The sequence below is a fragment of the Acinonyx jubatus genome, chromosome C1 (assembly GCF_027475565.1).
Source record: "Acinonyx jubatus isolate Ajub_Pintada_27869175 chromosome C1, VMU_Ajub_asm_v1.0, whole genome shotgun sequence".
In the NCBI taxonomy this organism is placed as follows: domain Eukaryota; kingdom Metazoa; phylum Chordata; class Mammalia; order Carnivora; family Felidae; genus Acinonyx; species Acinonyx jubatus.
This window is the reverse complement of record NC_069381.1, coordinates 65,317,164-65,333,208: the sequence shown is the minus strand read 5'-3', so window position 1 is coordinate 65,333,208 and position 16,045 is coordinate 65,317,164. Positions and strand designations below refer to the sequence as shown.

Genomic DNA, 16,045 nt, shown 5'->3' with positions numbered 1-16,045 from the left:
TCCTGTATTAACTTTTAAGAAGAAAAAACTTCACATTATAAAGGTCACACCAAGCAAAGAACATCAGTCATCTTAAGATCTCTCTCCTAAATATGCACTTAAATTCCTTAATCAATAAAGTCCAGTCACCAGTTGTTATTAGTAGTCTTATTCTGGGGGGGGGGGGGGGGAGGGCTGTAAAATTCATGGGTTAAGTAATTCATCAACTCCTCCACATGAGTGCCCTGGGACTTTACCTCAATTATTCATTGTGTCCATTCACAATACGTTCTCAGGTAAGTGGAATTTGCTCACAATAACATAGTAAAATCCCAAATAGCTTTTTTTTCATATAAATTATGCAGCTACAACTGAAAGAAATTGCAGGACATCCAGTATACAACTTAGTGACATGTGATTCCATTCTAACATTTTGTAGAGTAATATTTTTCATTCAGTCCAAAGTAATTTTACAATCCAATCCCTGCAGTGAAGGATCTTTTGTTCTGAAGATTCAAAAAATATATATTTTGATGATTCAAAAGTGGGTAAAGAAGAGTTTATTGATTTTAATATCTTACTAATTAAAATGGATAAGATTAGCATACAGTGTTACTATGAAGCAGAAAGCACAGAAATTATTAAATATGTTAAGGGTAAAGAAGAAAAAGCTTTATCTATCTATTAGAAATAGTTGTCAGCAGATTGGTAGATTTTGGAGAGTGATGATTAGAGTTTCATGATTATCAGGTGATCGAACAGGCGGAAACACAGGGGAAAGGAGCCTAATTCCATCCTGGCACAAATCCTGAGTGTATACTTATACAGCAGCAAATAAAAGCGTTTGCTGCAATATAAACTACCTTTACAGTGCTAGCCATATGCCACGCACTATCCTAAGAACCGTACACATGTTATAAAATGTTCTTATTTTTATTGAGATATACTTGACAGTTACCATCGTATAGTTTCAGGTGTAGAGCATAATGATTAAATATTTGTATGTGTTGCAAAATGCGCATCGTAATAACACCCATCACCATAAACGGTCTTAATTTTTGTATGCAATGAGACTTTTAAGATCCACTCTCTTAGCCACTTTCAAATATACGACACAGTATTATTAACTATAAAATTTCATCTGTACAGCAGCAACATGAGGTTAAGGTGTTAAGGCACTTTATGATTCCAATGACAGAGCTGGGTTGGACCTGGGCAGCCTTCCCCCATAAACCTTGCTCTTAATCACTGCACCATACTTCTCTCACTTCTTATAACCTCCTAATTGGGAGAGTGGCCTGCAAGCGATAGTCATTAACAAAAACCTCAATATCAGAAGGAACTGCTCTGGGCAGAAAAGAAGATGAATTCCTATTTCTATATTTCCAATTACAGATCTGTAATCTCATGGAGTTGGTTTTGAGAGTTGGAGAAAACTCCAGTTTGGGTTTGGAAATTAGCTTCACAGAGCTGAGATTAGAATGAATAAGTTTACCAGAGAAGGAAAAAATGTGAGAGAGACTAGGGTAGAGGACAGAGGCTTGAGGAAAGTCTTCACTTAGAAGAGAAAGAGGGCTTTGAGAAAGAGCGGGCTGTTGTGTCCAGGTAGCTGGTGGTGCCCTCCTGGTCAGGCTCTGCAGAGACCTGTCACTCAGAGTGGACCACATTCCCACCCATCTTATCCACACGGCTCAGCTTTGTGTCTGGCATGAAGGAGACTTTCAAAAATCTTTTCAAATTAAATTGGAAAGAACTAACATATTTTGCATATGTGCAATATGAGCCACAGGGTTTAATAACTGCACTTCATTGAATACCCATGGTGTCTTTTCTTCCTTCTTAGAAATGAAGAGCTTCACACGTTCAATAAATGGAGAAACTATGAGCCAACTTCAGATTTGCCTAATTTCAAATTGGTTTCTATTTCTAAACCGTGCATCAGAGATGTCTACCCTTTGTTCATTGAATTGCTTTCAGTGTAGTTTAGTTTTTATTTTTGTGGGGATGATGGTTGGTGTTTAAAGAAATAAGAAGGCATTCACATGAAATAATGAGCTGTCATTCTTACAGTCATGCTCATACTATCCTGAAACAAAGCAGAGAAAATTCAACATGAGGACTAGAGTTTGTATTTAAGCTAATTATTACTGTGTCTAAACAAAAAGAAACAAGAAGTTAGCAATATATGATACTGTTGAGACAGTTTTATAATACCATGATGGTTGTCCTAGGCAAACGTCATCCATCTATCAAGAGATACAAAGAATCAAGACTTTCTCTCTCTCTCTCTCTCTCTCTCTCTCTCTCTCTCTCTCTGTTTCCCTCTCTCTCTCTCTCTCTCACACACACACACACACACGCACACACACAAACACAAACACATTTTTTTTGTCTTGATAATTGGACACAAGTTCATTCTATTTCTAAGATTTTGTTGTTGTGGTAGTGTTTTATTTGTTTGTACAGGAGGAATTTCTTCTTGTCATTAGGACTTCCAGATTTATTCTAGACAAAAAACTCCCGATTAGGACCTTGAGGAAATAGATTTACATCTTCCTTGAAGGGTTATCAGTGAGCCCAAGAAGCATGTTAATTTAGGTGCATAAAACACCACGACCAAATAGATGAGCTATCTGTTCTGTCCCCCTATTCTCCAGCTCCCGGGAGGAAAGGAGTGGGCCATGCATTTTCAGAGGAAGGGGTGGGGAAGTGGCATTTCCTCTTTTGTTAGATGAAAAAGGAAACCCATCCATTTAGGGTGTTTGAGTTTGATCTTGATCCTTCTGATCTAGAGTCATCATTTGTTTGTTAGATAGGAAAGAAATTTGTGCACTGACCCAAAGGAAAACATAACATCTGAATTATGACCTCACTCCCCCCACCAGCAGTCACATAAAAGAACCTTCTGAATTACTAACTATTCAAGTTGACAGGGAAAGTTTGAAAGGAAATGTGACATAATGTCATAATGTGAAAGATGGAAGGAAGAGACAAAAAAAGTCACTTTATTTTCTATTAAGAGTTCTCATTCATAGGAGAAATTGAGGAAAGAATAACAATGCAAAGGGCAATATCAAAAGTATGCTCAATTCCCACTTTTTTTCTAAGGCATTCACCCTTTTGCTCTGTACCTCATCTCTCAAATTTTTTGTGAATTTCAACAAATTTGATGTGTTTTAGAAAGTCAGTGTAGAAAGGGGAGAGAAACTAGAATGGATGCTTCTTTTTTCAAAGTTATTTGGATGTTAATGCTTCTTAATGAGAATAGTTGTATTCCTGGTTCAAATGTGAGATGGCTTTGATATCTCATCCTGATGTCTTCAACATTAGTGAGCCATTATAATTTACAGATAATGTTGACATTGTGTGATTTAACCACACTGAGGACATTATGTTGTTATTTGTTTTTAAATAAGAATGTTATTCTACAGTGTGACCCTCTGTCTCTATGAACTATCCAATCCATTCATGCAACATAATAAACATCAGTAGAATATAAAAGGTATCAGTGATGATACGTAATATGGTTGCAAAAGATGATATTGCATGTGACTGAGTTCGCTGAACTTGCTGCTTCATTCAAGCTTGGCTGACATGGCAGACTAAATGCTACTAAATGCTACAAAAGATCTTTTCTACAAAGCATCCAGCTCTCCAGCCGCATCATTTCAATATTCATGTGTAATTTTACATTTTAATTTTAAGAAACCGATTTGCCTTTATTAGCATTTTAGGTTTGTAAACAAAAATGACACACCTATTGTTGCAAGAACAGAAGGAAAACTAATGTGCATGTTCCTTTTGCCTGGAGATGTTACTTTTTATCCTATTTAAACAAATGTAACATTTTTTACAAACGCACACTTTTTTTATGCATCACTATAATTTACATCATATAGAACATGAAAACAGTATTCTATTAGATTATATAAAATCAGAGCTGAGCGATTAAGTCTAAAGCCCTAAGTAGGAGTTCAATAAACATCTATTAGATTAGCTAAAAGTTCTGAATTCTTATTTCTATTAATTAGCTATTTGAAGTTGGAAAGTTGTAGAATTATAATCAAATAGAGTCAAGCACAAAAAGAGAATAGGAATTACTGACTTCATAAAACCCTGAAGTCCTACAGTTTACCTTCAGGTATGGTTGTATTCAGGGACTCAAAACTCATCAGGACTCTTTTGTTTTTGTTTTTGCCCCACCCTATCTGTCCCCCACCATGGCCATGCTTTCTTTGCTCCATGTTACCTTCATTGTCAGGTAGGTACTTTCTTTCTAGTGGCCCCGGAAGTTCCCAAATTCCATGCTGCTACTTAGTAACCAAGGCAGTGGAAAATCCCTCTTTTCCAGTAATTCTCAAAAAACGTTACTGGTGGTACTTCAATGGCCAGGCATGAATCCTGTGGCTTCTCCTAGATTTCAGAAGTGAAGTCATCCTACATAAAGACGTGGACTAAGAGTGAAGGAGTGATGTCCCAAAGTAAAATACAAGCATTATTTACATAACATGTGTCTACTACATAATCTCACCTGAGATAAATCCAACATTTTAGTACATTTCAATAATGGAATTTTACCAGCATTGCAATCCTGCCAGGGGTGTCTCAACTATTTCTAATGGTTATCAGTGGTTTTGATGTCAATATTTTAGTCTTTTAGTAATTAATTGTATCCAATTTAAAGGAGCAGTTTAGGTGGAGAAAGCATTAGTTATTATCATAACTTTCCCTGAAATTTAGGGCCACAAGTCACTATTTTGAGAACAAGTTTAACAGCATGATTTTAAGAATATTTATTTTATTGAAATGATAATTCCATTTGAAAAATGACTTTAATTTTCTAAGCAGCCTGATCAGGTTGACCTAATAAATGAAATTGGTGCTAACAAAGTGATGACAAATGTGCTTGAGTTGTTTTTCCAGAACTAAGAGGAATTTTTTTATTATTGTGAATATAGTAACTTTTCCAGCCTCTTATGAGTGGTTTATACGTGTAAGACACCTGGCTGGCCATGGTTCAGTATGCAGTCTGTGATCACTGTACAGGAAAAAAAAAAAAAAAAGTTAACTGGCCTATATGGGGCTCAAGCCCCTGACCTCAGCCTCATTATGTATAGAACCGAATCAACTGTGCTTACCAGCCATAGACATGCAAGAGTGTCATTGAATGTCCCAGATTTCCTGACATAGGCTTCTTCCTTACCACAGGACAACACAGTTTGGTGATGACTCATCTAAGAAGCAGCCATGCACATCTCAGCTTCCTGAGGAAGGAACCAGAACAACAGGCCAAACAATCTTTAGAAGCTGATAAGGTTTAAGTCAGCACCTTCTTCATCAACATCTCCCAGACCCCTCCACTGACTGCTTTTCCTTGGCACACTGATGTGTAACAGTTACATCATTTCTCGGGAAATGGAACCCAGAGCCCAGTGATCTCTGTGGAATTATCATTATTGCTGGCATGTTCGTGATTGGAAGTCTGAGTTGTTTCTTTTAAAATTTTTTTTCCGTTGGAGGATGATAAATCCAACTAGATGCATCTCTGGCTTCAAGTGTATCAAGCCTTAAATCTCAATTACTAGATTTCAAGTTTACTTAAGGTAATTTGGACATATTCTTAATTTTTCACAGTTTCATACTGTAAAATGAAGTTTCAAACATGTAAGTACTTCATCATCACAGCTTTTGGTTTCTCCTTATATAAGAGATTGTTTATAGCCCTTGACCTATATGATTAAAAAGACATAGTTTGTATTTCATACATATGTTACAATGCATTTTGTACAGTTTCAAAATACAGCAACTGACCACATGCACTTACAATACTTGTTTTTATGTAGTTAGAATACTTGAAAAGGCTTTTTACCACAGCTTTTCCGATGCATGATGCCTATAATTACATTGACACCAGATCATGGCTTATTAAATGCCTTTCATAATAAGCATCATAATCAGAATTCATAGATTGAGCCTATCTTTTCAAAAGGAATATTTGTTTTACAGTTTTTGACGCTAAAATTCCCTTTTTTATCTATTATTCTGTGGCAGTTACAGGGTTCAGGTTTTCCGGAGATTGATCGGAGATGGTGCCATTAAGTGCCTGATTCAAACTGCAGATATTTGGATAAATAAAACTTCAGATAATAGGGTTGATGTTATTAACTGTTATTTTAAGCTAAGCAGAAAGGAAGAAAGGAGTAGAGGAAGGAAAGAAGGGAGAAAGGAAGGAAGAAAGGGAGAGAGAGGGAAAAATAAAAAAAATTACTTGTAGATTTTTCATATACCTCTAATAGTATGATTATGTATGCTATTTAAATCTAACCCTAAAAAAACAAAATTAGAAAATGAAAAGTTCAGAAACTGTAACTAATCTAAAACAACTTTGTTAAAGTCAATAGGATCTGAAAACATAGCTTTATGCTCAGTAGATATCACAGGAATATTTGCTGAGAAACTCAGATAAAGTGGCTGAGGCATTTCTAAAATAGATTTCTTTCTTTTCTCTTTCGAGCCAAAATACACTAAAAGGAAAGCATGAGTCCATAAAAGAAAGAGAAGTAACCATTTTAATTTAAAACGATTTGTTGGCAAGTCACTTTCCTCATAGTGTTCGGAAGGACTCTTTTTATGTGAGTTCAGAAAGCTGTGAAAATATTGTATATTGTACAACTGGAAAGATTACAGACATCCTGAAAAATAACAAAGGTGAAATACAATGCTATTTCAATCACAAAAAGTTAAACATAAGGATTTACAATAATGTAACTTATATGATCAGTTATAAACATATAATTCTAGACACATATAAGAACAAGTATAAAATTCTGTAATTAAAACATCCATTAAAACACATATGGACTTAAGAGTCTCACTGAAATTCCACTATTAACTTTTAAAGGGTCTTAAAGCTGCCAGTTCAGCTGTTTAAATAATAGGAAGACTTGTAATAGGAACATATTAGGTCATTGTATTAGAAAAGCCTACATTTTATACCTCTTTAATGTTAGTCTTTCTGGGATATTCCCTACATATTTTATTAGCAGCAAAACCCTGCCTGGGTATTCTTTCAGCTACAGAGAGTCTTTCTAGAACCCATGCGAATGTATTTGGTTGGGTGAGCAACATAAATGAAAACATTTTAAATACCCTTAAGTCTGGTAACCAAGTAGTGCGCTTCTGATGGCAATTTTATCTCTCAATCAGAATTTCATAAGTAGTCATTACTGTAGAGTGTCAGTGTTTAGGAACTCTCTTGGAAGGGAAAGGTTGGGTTGCAATGAATTTATAGAATAACAGATGAAACCTCTAAGTATTTGTGACTGTTGAAAAGTGGAATCCTAGGAGATTTAAATTGTTTTAAAATCAGTTCCACTTGGAAGGTCACTTCTCAAAACTATCTCAGAAGTTACTGAAGTATAGATAATGAATTACCCATGGTAATCACGCCACATTATCTGTGGAGCCATAGAGGGAAAGCAGATACTGGATACAACAGAGAGCACAAGGTAAATATGGATCAAGAGCCTCGCAACTGTCTACGCTTCCTTTTGTTTACATTTACCTAACAAGTGTTCCACGTGGCCTCATTTGTCTGCTGAATATCCCTGTTAACTTCAGCATTCATACCTTCAGTCTTATTCCTCTTGCTCCCATATCCTGTCCAAAAGATTCCCTGGCCCTTCCTTTGTCTCCCTGACTGTCTGCCTCCTTTCCCTTTTGCTTTTCTCCCTTTTTCCTTCTGGCTTTGTGCTGAAAGTGCTGTTAAACATCTGTTTTGTTTCTAAGGGTGACAATCTTTCTTTACAAACTTTCCTCATGGTAATCCCTTGAAAATTTGAAACGTTGAGTCCAGCTTTTGATCAATCAGTTAGCAGCAGTTTTCTCAAACACCCATGTATGTAGTCAACACAACATCAATCTTACCCTTTAAATACAGAGCCTCACAGAAATGGAGTCAAAATATCATATATTAAATTCTTCTTGGGTTAAAGACTATGCTATACACTTCTACAAATTATTTTATTGAAAACTTGCAACAATCTACTTCATCCAACATTGACTGGGTCCACATTATGGGGAAGAAAGAATACCTAACCCGGAGGCAGAGGCACGGGTCCTGACCCTTCTCCATTGCTTACCAGCTGTTCAATCATGAGCACCTCATTCTACCTTGGCATTAAAATCAACTGGAGATAATAATGGCTAAAGTTCACAGATGGCAATAGATGTGAAAATTGTCTTTACACTTCAAAGTACTTATTCAAGTATCAGATATTCTAATCTCTTGAGAAAGTGCCCAAAAGACTACCTTCAATTTTTCACATAATTAACTTTTTAAAGAGTAAATTAGAGCCCCTTAAAACTTTTCCCTATAACAAGGTCACTGTCACTTTTTCATGTATTCTTATGTAGGAGAAAAAGTGGTTGAGGTAGGGGTAGAAGGATTGGAATTACACATTACTAGGGTAGTCAATATTCTTAAGCTCCTTCCCTGCAATTTTTAAAGCTACAGAGAATCAAGCTCTTATTCTGTGCTCAGTTAAATGCTTTATATATGTCTGAAAGAGAAAAAGACAAATCCCTCTTGAGAATATAACTTTTCTAAAAAACCATGATGGACATGGCTTCAATATTCTGGGGGTGGGGAGAGAGAAGAAAAAGAAAAATCAAAGCTGAATTGCCCTGTTGGTAAAAACTTTGGAAAATCAGGACCAGGGAAGGTGCTGAAAAGTGAGACTGAAAAAGAAGAGCCAGGAACCAAGTCAAGGCACATTAGTGACAAGTTGCTGGTTGGGGAAATGGCTGAGGAACATTTGAAAATGGTATCATTTTAGCATACTTTATTGAAACACCTGCAAACCTTTGAACTTTGGTAAAGCCTGCCCCTTACCACCCGCCTCCCCGCCCCACACATGCACATAAACACACTCTAATGGTGGTAGTACTCCTGGGAGGGATTAAGAATCAAGACAGCATCAGGTATATGTTAATGTGGCATGGAAAAGGAGACTAGACAGCATGGGAACCAGAAGAAACCAGACATGAAAGGTATACATGTGCACTTTACTAGGAGGCCTTAGAAACTGGATTTAAATCCAATATCTGGAATAATTAAGTGGTGTGATACTGGGAAACTCCTTTTTTTCCTTTCTGAGACACTGATTCATTAGGAATAATTGAGGATGATAATATCCACCTTTAGGGATTGTTGTCTAGATTAAATATGAAAAAATATCTATGTGACCAATAATAGGCTCTATGGATATACTCCATGGACTCTAGTCTCTTTAAATCTTTCTGAACTCTGAGTTAGATAAATATTAAACTCCACCCCTCCCTCTTTGATTTTCTCAGGTATCAATGAGGATATGTCCAGAAAAAAAAGTTAAGTACCCTGCTGCAGAGAAGCAGGTAGTAACTTTGATTCCATGGTATATAGACTCCTTCCGTGTGTAAGCTCTTCATGCCTATGTATGGTGTGGATTTCACTGTAACACTGAACTGGGTGGGACTAATGTGCCGAGTCAGGTGACAACACAGGAATCAAATGCTAAATAACTCCATCTTCTTAGCAATACATAAGATTCTGCTTCTCATCTTATTTCAGGGTGGGAAGTCATCTGATACACTGGTTTACATTAAGGTGATATTGAATGATAGTTTAATGTGTAAACTTCTCTGAGGGATATGTGTATATTAACAATAATAGTAGAGAACATATACTGAGCACTGCCTGTGTTAACAGGCACTTTCTAAGAACTTTTTAAGTATTATATATGAGTTTAACTTCACACAACCACATGGCAAAGCTACTTTTAATATCCCCATTTTGAAAATAAAAATAACTAAACTTTAAATTTTTTTTAATGTTTTTATTTATTTTTGAGACAGAGAGAGACAGAGCATGAGCAGGGGAGGGGCAAACACGGAATCTGAAGCAGGCTCCAGGCTCTGAGCTGTCACCACAGAGCCCGATGCGGGACTCGAACTCACAGACTATGGGATCATGACCTGAGCTGAGGTCGGACGCCCAACCGACTGAGCCACCCAGGCGCCCCAAAATAACTAAACTTCAGCAGCTTAAAGAATTTACCTAAGTTATCATCATTAAATAATGGGACCAAGATCTAAACATAATTTTCTATATTCAATAAATATTAATTATTACTATTAACACATGTAGTTATTAATACTGATAGTTTATATATTAATATTTAATATGTTTATTATTGATATTCCTCTTGGATTTTATCATCTCATAGCATTACATCTCAAAGCAAATTAGATAACCCTCTCCTTTTCACATAAAAAAAGGGATTCTTACCTTATTGTTCTGGAAATATTTTCTAGCAATCTAATCTCACCCATCTACACATGACTTTGGACTGTTAATTAATATTTTTGAGCTCTAAACCTCTATATTATGTCACTTTCTTCTTGAATTCCCTCAAAGTTTTCTACTAGTTCATAGAACTTAGTCCATGTTTCTATGAGACCAGAGTGATTAGTCAGTCCATCCATCTTTATTTTGTACACAACATGTCAAAGTTTCTTCTACTTCTGTGCAACGCTATCCCCATATCCTTCATCACCTGGTCAACCTCCATTCACTTCCAGGGCCAAATTCAGTATAACTTTTACAGTGAAGAGTCCTGAGACCCGTGCCTCAGGCTAAGTTAACTCTACCCAATAGAACCTCTATTACATAGCCCACTTCCTTCTGTAACAATAGCTTGGCACTTGTACTAATTTTCATAATTGCTTGCTCTGTATTTTCCCATAGATTGGTAATTGCATGAAAGTAAGAATATATCTGCTTCATTTTGTTTTCTTGTTTCACCCCTTTTATCCTATTTCCTATCATACCATAAACTATATTCAGGGCCTTCCAGACACTTGCTTATATTCATATAGGAACATCAAACTTAAAATGTCCAAGACTCAGCTTTTTCATCTCTCCCCAAAACCTTCTTGAGAATCTGGGCCATGACTGTCTATCTACTTATACTCAGTCATTCAGGGAATTATTCTACACTGCCCCCTTCTCTCCCTCTGCTTATCCACAGTCATCAGGTTATGCAGATTCTGCTTCTTAAACACTTTTCCTCCTCTCTATTTGCAAAACCCAACGCACTCAATCTGTCTTGAAGTATTTTCAGAACTTGTCTGGTCTTTTTGTCTCAAATCTGTCCCTCAAATAGATATTTCCCCCCTAAACACACAGCTGGTCAAATTAAGGTTCTGCCAAAAGCTTTTCAACGAACGATTTAACTGTCTTCAAAATATTGTCCTATATTTTTGTTGTCCTCCCTATTCTCCACTTTCGTCCTCCCCTTCAACCATGCTACACAAATATTCGTACAAATACCTTCCCTTTCATGTGCCTTCCCCCCACCGGCCGCCCCGCACTTGGATTCCTTTCCTCCTCAGGGAACATAGCTAACTCTTATTTAAGAATCACCTGATAATTCCTCTAGGAATCTTTTCTTCCTCATTCTTACCCTCTCACTCTGTTCTCTAGGGTTTGATATTTCCATAGTGTCCTATAATCAAATATAAAAGTTTCACATTGTATATTCATTGCTTATTAAAGCTGAAATAAGGAATACCAAATTTGGTTAAAACAATTCCAAAATTCAAATTGGTTAAAAAGAATATATTTTTTATTGTTTCTGTTTTGTTTCACAGTAAATATTTCATTCCTATCCCAATTTCTACTTAAGAGAAAATCCAGACACCACAAGAACCCATAAGGTTTTTAGTTTTGTTTTAGTTTCATAATCCAACATTCATAATGAAACCTTTCTAATGCTATCATGAAGACTATAGGAACTGTAAAAACTCTCATCTCCCTGGGGCTAGTATTCATTTGTTTGTTTTGGTTTTTGTTTTCTTTTTATTTTTTATAGCTTTAAATAGTTGATTTTTGAGATAAAAACTTTAAAAGCTTCAAAAATGATTTGGGGTACTTCCTGTGTTTTAGCACTACAAAGACAATATTCCAACCAAAGTGTGTTTTTCTACATTAAGAGAATCTCAAAGGAATCTCCATAAATGTGAACTGTGGTTTATGAGACACTAATCTTGATCCTTCAGACTTTCTCAGAAATTGTGGTGATTTTGAGGAATTGGTTTCCTTTTCTCTCCTGTCCACTTGCTTGTGTTTTATTTTTTTTATATTTATTTTTGAGAGAGCGCAATTGGAGGAGGAGAGGAGAGAGAAAGAGGATCCCGAGCAGGCTTCGCTCTGATAGAGAGACCGACGGAGGGCTCCATGTCTCAAACTCACAATCTCAGAAACCATGAGATCACCACTTAGGCTGAAGATGTCATGCTCAACAGACTGAGCCACACAGGCCCCCCACTTGCTTTTGTTTTAAAGAGAGGGAAAGAAAGGAAAGGAGGAAGAGAGGGAGTTAGATGCTTCCTTCCATCTGCATGATTTCCTATTTATCCTCTACATTTTTGTTATTTATAAAGTTAAATGTTTGGAATATGAAAGGAAGATATGCGAGGTTTTGCTTTTTGTTTTGTTTTCAGCTCAACCTCTGAGTCATTTAAATGTTTTCGACAGGATTATAGGTAAAATTTCTATTAAACCTATCAGTTTACTTTTTATATATGAGAGGTGATTAGATAAGCTTGAGTGTATATTAAATGTGGTTAAATTACGAAAATTCACAGATATTATTATAAAATAAATATTTAAATTGACTATGGAATATACATATATTGAAATACATATATATTCTGTGAAATATTTCTTTATATGCACCATTCCCAGAAACTATTGACAAAATGGAAATCTATGAGGAGGATAGATAAATTCTGAAAAAAAAAAAAGGCCTTGAAAAAAATTTTTTAATCTATCGCTATTAATTTGACTGAAGTATTCATCTGTCTTGTTCTCAGCTTTTTGCAGTAAGCAATAATATTATCTACTTTATATTTCTGTGTGAGACAAATAAAATGATATATATGACGTTCAGCACAAAGAAAACCCTCAATAAATGCTAAGTATTCTCCCTTCAACATTTTAAATCCTAAATGTTCTACATGTTTAATAGTTGTTTTATGTTTTTTGTCATGTAATATTTTAAATTATCAAAAAGGAAAATTTAACTCTTAAACTGAAGTCATGTGCTTATTTGGATACAATGTTTCAGATGCCCAGAACACATCTTTTAATGCAATCCACCCACTATTTAACATGGCAGATGGTAACAGAGTATAAAATTACTGTCTTGTTTGTTAATATTATAGATATGTTATCTGGGGCACAGTGTGACACATGTGACCCACAGGAAGAGAAGGAGGTGCTCTGGTTCCCTAACAGATAATATTTCTTGTGACCTTTGCAATGTTGATATGCAATTTTTCCTTGCAGGATTCAGTGATCCTACTGATTCTAACCTGTACAGGGAGATAATAACATACAATCTGGTCAACTTCCTTTCTTTCTTTTTTTCTCTTTTTACTTATAAGTAACCCAAAGCAAGAAGTTTGCAGAGTTGTTTCCATAATAAAAAGTTTTATTGAGGTAAATTTGAAATAAACAGTGAGCATACTTAAAGTTACAATTTAATCTCTCTCTCTCTCTCTCTCCCTCTCTCTCTCTCTCTCCATATATATATATATATATATATGGAGGAATATATATATATATATATATATATATATATTCCTGAGAAACCACCAAGATACTGAACGTTCAGCATATCAGCACCCAGGTTTCTTCCTGCTCTTTTGTTACCACTCCCTCCTATCTCCTGCCCCTTCCAGTCCTCATGCAATCACTAACCTGCTTTTTGACACCACATGTTACTTTGCATCTCCTAAAGTCTTATATAAAAGTAATAATACAGTGATGCCTGGTTGGCCCAATCGGTTTAGCATCTGACTCTTGATCTTGACTCAGCTCATGATTCCAGGGTTGTGGGATCGAGCCCTGTGTCAGGCTCCATGTGGAGCATGGAGTCTGCTAGAAATTCTCTGTCTCTCTTTCTCTTTCTCTCAAAAGAAAGTAGTCATACAATATGTACTCTTTTTTCACTCACTTGGTTGCATCAATTTGATTCACCTGTGTTACTGCACACGTCGATAGCTCGTTCTCTTTTATTGTTAACCAGTATTCCTTTGTATGAATATTACAAAATCTGTTATCTTTTCACTTGTTGTAGGACATCTGAACCTACAAAAATAAAATAAAAATAAAAAAGCTGCTATAAACATTCTTGAACAAACCTTCCTATGGATATATGCTTGAATAAATACCTAGGGATGATGTCTTGGCTGATATTTTTCACATTTTTTCATTTGCTCATAAGGATTTGTAATTGCTTGCTGAAGCATCTTTCAATGGCTGCTTTAAAAATCCTGTCAGATAATATCAACATCTGATTTATCTCCGTGTTGGCATCTGTTGATTATGCTTTCTCATGGGGGGATTTTCCTCGTTCTTACTATGAAGAACAGTTATAGTTTTACTATTGACTAGATACATTTGATATTACGCTATGAGACTGTGAATCTTATTTAACTTTCTTTAGTAGGCAGTCCCCAGGTGAGGTGTCACACTAGGCCAGTTGGGTGTGTATAACCATCTTCTCACATGCCTGGTTGGCATTCCTCCCGTGCCAGCGGGGCGCTGACTCCCACTGCTCATTGCAGACAGCTAGAGTGTAAGGTTAGCCTCCCCTTGACCCTGCCCTACGTTCCCATTAAATATAGGACATCCGTTCACACAACCTCATTACCTCTGGGCAGAGGGGTAGATCAGCTTTCCCCTGATCTCAGCTGTCACCAAGGAAGTGGGAAGTGAAGGACTCAAGCCCAAAACGTGCTTTCTTGGTACGATTTGGAGAAGCTCAACTCTTTACTGGCCCTCCCCACCATCACCCCCACCACCAGAAACAAGGAGAGGGGAAGCGGGGCGAGTGGAGTGTCAACCAGTCTTGCCCCCACTACCTCCTGGTGCCTCCTGAGGCGGGTGCTCAGCAACCAAGCTGGAGATGGGGGAGCTGTGTGTCAAATCAGGAGTGTGGCCCACCCTACTTCAAACCACTTTCTCATGGTATCTCACCATTGCCTGCTGGACATGGAAGTTCAGCTCTCCCGTGGGCCTTAATGACACCAGGGGCGGGGAAAACATGAGCCACTTCTTAGCACCTACTTCCACCACTTTGTTTCATTTTATTGATGCCATGTAGGGTGGAGGCTCTTCTTCCCATTACTATGGAGGAGAAGGATGTAAATTCTAATGGTGACCAGTTATATAAACACCACCTCCTTCAGGCTCTTTGCTTGTGGGTGTGCCATGGAGGCTCAGCTGACCTCTAGACCCCCTAACAACATCCTCGTAGGGAAACTGGAACACCACTGCATTCGCCAGGCAGATGACGAATTGTCAAACTTTTTGAAAAGATGGACTTGAGCAGAGCTGTACTGGTCACAGTATCCAACATTGCAATCAAATGTAATAAGCTGAATACATCAGATCACAGGACCAGAAAATGAGTCACCGTGGTATTCTCTCCATAATGACTTCAGATTTTAAAAATGGAGTGTTCCTCGGTAAGATCCAATCAATAGCAAACTGATGTCTTATGTCTACAGTCTGCTAAGCATTCGTTCGTGTTTTATTTTAATGCAAACAAAAATAATAAAATGGGGATAAATACTTATTCAAATAATTAACTGTGATTATCTCTTATGTACATTTGTGAATGGTATTTATAGTTTCCTTAGTAGTATTGCAACAATAAAAATTTCTTAATTTTGATAATGCACTATGTGAGATGTTAATTACAGGAAGCGAAGTGAAGGGATACAGAAACTCGGCACTATTTTGCAATTCCTCCGTAAGTCTAATTCATCCCAAAGCAAACAGTTAAGCTAAAAAAGTTCCCTATGTTTCTATAACCATAGTCAATGACTTGAAATATCAGTCTTTTTCATCCTTAATTCCACTCCACTCCTCCAATCAATCCCAAAGCTTGCATTTTTTTTTTTTAATGTGGGCACTATCTTTTGTCTTCTGCAACACACTCATTGCTCAAGGTCT

General features: G+C 36.6%; 1 long non-coding RNA gene across 2 annotated transcripts in view; it reads right to left on the bottom strand.

The window, feature by feature from the left end:
- The window catches only part of LOC128313904 (uncharacterized), an 83,427-nt gene that overhangs the window by 6,999 nt on the left and 60,383 nt on the right, over positions 1–16,045 (bottom strand). Inside the window, exons 4-7 of one of the 2 annotated variants that reach the window (XR_008294995.1) lie at positions 14,040–14,173; positions 11,444–11,525; positions 5,118–5,243; positions 2,359–5,017 (exon numbers count right to left, since the gene is read on the bottom strand). This is a non-coding gene — a long non-coding RNA (uncharacterized LOC128313904). Of the gene's footprint in view, positions 1–2,358; positions 5,018–5,117; positions 5,244–11,443; positions 11,526–14,039; positions 14,174–16,045 lie in introns of those variants that run through there. The other variant, XR_008294992.1, reaches the window with a different exon arrangement.